Source organism: Salvelinus fontinalis, chromosome 27 (assembly GCF_029448725.1).
Source record: "Salvelinus fontinalis isolate EN_2023a chromosome 27, ASM2944872v1, whole genome shotgun sequence".
Lineage (NCBI taxonomy): Eukaryota > Metazoa > Chordata > Actinopteri > Salmoniformes > Salmonidae > Salvelinus > Salvelinus fontinalis.
Genome location: NC_074691.1, coordinates 41,702,476 through 41,705,732, shown reverse-complemented (window position 1 = coordinate 41,705,732; position 3,257 = coordinate 41,702,476).

Here is a 3,257-nt window from a genome sequence, read left to right as displayed (position 1 = left end):
TAATGATGATTTGCAACATGGTCACCAATACTTTCCCACTCTGGTTCCATCTGACACCATCCTTTACCTGACATCAGTTAAGTCTGGGAGTTTCACCAGTCTCTCCTCCCCAAAGGAGCAGAATGCCAGTACAGCCTCCTGTCACACACTCCCTCTCTCTCTCCTTCTGTCTCCCTCCTTCACTCTCTCTCTCTGTCTCTCTCTCTCACTTTCCCTCTCCCTCTCTCTTTCTCTCTCTCTCTATTTCTCTCTCTTTCTCTCTCTCTCCCCCTCCTTCTCTTTCTCTCTCCCTCCTCTCCCTCTTTCACTCTCTCTCTTTCTCTCTCTCTCTCTCTCTCTCCTTCACTCTCTCTCTCGCTCCCTCCCTCCCACCCACCGCCAAACCGGTCATGCTGGAGGATGTTGCAGGCAGCAGAACGGTGTCTCCAGACTCTGTCACGTCTGTCACGTGCTCAGTGTGAACCTGCTTTCATCTGTGAAGAGCACATGGCGCCAGTGGCGAATTTGCCAATCTTGGTGTTCTCTGGCAAATGCCAAACGTCCTGCATGGTGTTGGGCTGTAAGCACAACCCCCACCTGTGGACGTCGGGCCCTCATACCACCCTCATGGAGTCTGTTTCTGACCGTTTGAGCAGACACATGCACAGAACTTCAACAAACTTTTCTCAATGGCTGGCCATGCCTTCCTCCTGGCGACTCCAACCTTGGCCAACAGCCCCTACCACCCCGCTGCTACTCGCCCAAGCCTCCCCAGCTTCTCCTTTACCCATATCCAGATAGCAGATGTTCTGAAAGAGCTGGAAAACCTGGACCCATACAAATCAGCTGGGCTTGACAATCTGGACCCCCTATTTCTGAAACTGTCCGCCGCCATTGTCGCACCCCCTATTACCAGCCTGTTCAACCTCTCCTTCGTATCATCTGAGATCCCCAAGGATTGGAAAGCTGCCGCGGTCATCCCCCTCTTCAAAGGGGGAGACACCCTGGACCCAAACTGTTACAGACCTATATCCATCCTGCCCTGCCTAGCTAAGGTCTTCGAAAGCCAAGTCAACAAACAGATCACTGACCATCTCGAATCCCACCGTACCTTCTCCGCTGTGCAATCCGGTTTCCGAGCTGGTCACGGGTGCACCTCAGCCACGCTCAAGGTACTAAACGATGTCATAACCGCCATCGATAAAAGACATTACTGTGCAGCCATCTTAAACGACCTGGCCAAGGCTTTCGACTCTGTCAATCACCATATTCTTATCGGCAGACTCAGTAGCCTCGGTTTTTCTAATGACTGCCTTGCCTGGTTCACCAACTACTTTGCAGACAGAGTTCAGTGTGTCAAATCGGAGGGCATGTTGTCCGGTCCTCTGGCAGTCTCTATGGGGGTACCACAGGGTTCAATTCTCGGGCCGACTCTTTTCTCTGTATACATCAATGATATTGCTCTTGCTGCGGGCGATTCCCTGATCCACCTCTATGCAGACGACACCATTCTGTACACTTTCGGCCCTTCCTTGGACACTGTGCTATCTAACCTCCAAACGAGCTTCAATGCCATACAACACTCCTTCCGTGGCCTCCAACTGCTCTTAAACGCTAGTAAAACCAAATGCATGCTTTTCAACCGTTCGCTGCCTGCACCCGCACGCCCGACTAGCATCACCACCCTGGACGGTTCCGACCTAGAATATGTGGACATCTATAAGTACCTAGGTGTCTGGCTAGACTGCAAACTCTCCTTCCAGACTCATATCAAACATCTCCAATCCAAAATCTAATCTAGAGTTGGCTTTCTATTCCGCAACAAAGCCTCCTTCACTCACGCCGCCAAACTTACCCTAGTAAAACTGACTATCCTACCGATCCTCGACTTCGGCGATGTCATCTACAAAATAGCTTCCAATACTCTACTCAGCAAACTGGATGCAGTCTATCACAGTGCCATCCGTTTTGTTACTAAAGCACCTTATACGACCCACCACTGCGACCTGTATGCCCTAGTCGGCTGGCCCTCGCTACATGTTCGTCGTCAGACCCACTGGCTCCAGGTCATCTACAAGGCTATGCTAGGTAAAGTGCCGCCTTATCTCAGTTCACTGGTCATGATGGCTACACCCACCCGTAGCACGCGCTCCAGCAGGTGTATCTCACTGATCATCCCTAAAGCAAAAACCTCATTTGGACGCCTTTCCTTCCAGTTCTCTGCTGCCTGCGACTGGAACGAATTGCAAAAATCTCTGAAGTTGGAGACTTTTATCTCCCTCAACAACTTTAAAAATCTGCTATCCGAGCAGCTAACCGATCGCTGCAGCTGTACATAGTCCATCTGTAAACTACCCACCCAATTTACCTACCTCACCACCCATACTGCTTTTATTTATTTACTTTTCTGCTCTTTTGCACACCAGTATCTCTTCTTGCACATGATCATCTGATGATTTATCACTCCAGTGTCAATCTGCTAAATTGTAATTACTCGATTTATTGCCTACCTCATGCCTTTTGCACACATTGTATATAGATTCTCTTTTTTCTACCATGTTATTGACTTGTTTATTGTTTACTCCATGTGTAACTCTGTGTTGTTGTCTGTTCACACTGCTATGCTTTATCTTGGCCAGGTCGCAGTTGCAAATGAGAACTTGTTCTCAACTAGCCTACCTGGTTAAATAAAGGTGAAATAAAAAAATAAAAAAAATTGTGGCCTGCTGGAGGTCATTTTGCAGGGCTCTGGCAGTGCTCCTCCTGCTCCTTCTTGCACAAAGGCGGAGGTAGCGGTCCTGCTGCTGGGTTGTTGCCCTCCTACGGCCTCCTCCACTTCGCCTGATGTACTGGCCTGTCTCCTGGTAGCGCCTCCATGCTCTGGACACTACGCTGACAGACACAGCAAACCTTCTTGCCACAGCTCGCATTGATGTGTCATCCTGGATGAGCTACCTGAGCAACTTGTGTGGGTTGTAGACTCCGTCTCATGCTACCACTAGAGTGAAAGCACCGCCAGCATTCAAAAGTGACCAAAACATCAGCCAGGAAGCATAGGAACGGAGAAGTGGTCTGTGGTCACCACCTGCAGAACCACTCCTTTATTGGGGGTGTCTTGCTAATTGCCTATAATTTCCACCTGTTGTCTATTCCATTTGCACAACAGCATGTGAAATTTATTGTCAATCAGTGTTGCTTCCTAAGTGGACAGTTTGATTTCACAGAAGTGTGATTGACTTGGAGTTACATTGTGTTGTTTAAGTGTTCTCTTTATTTTT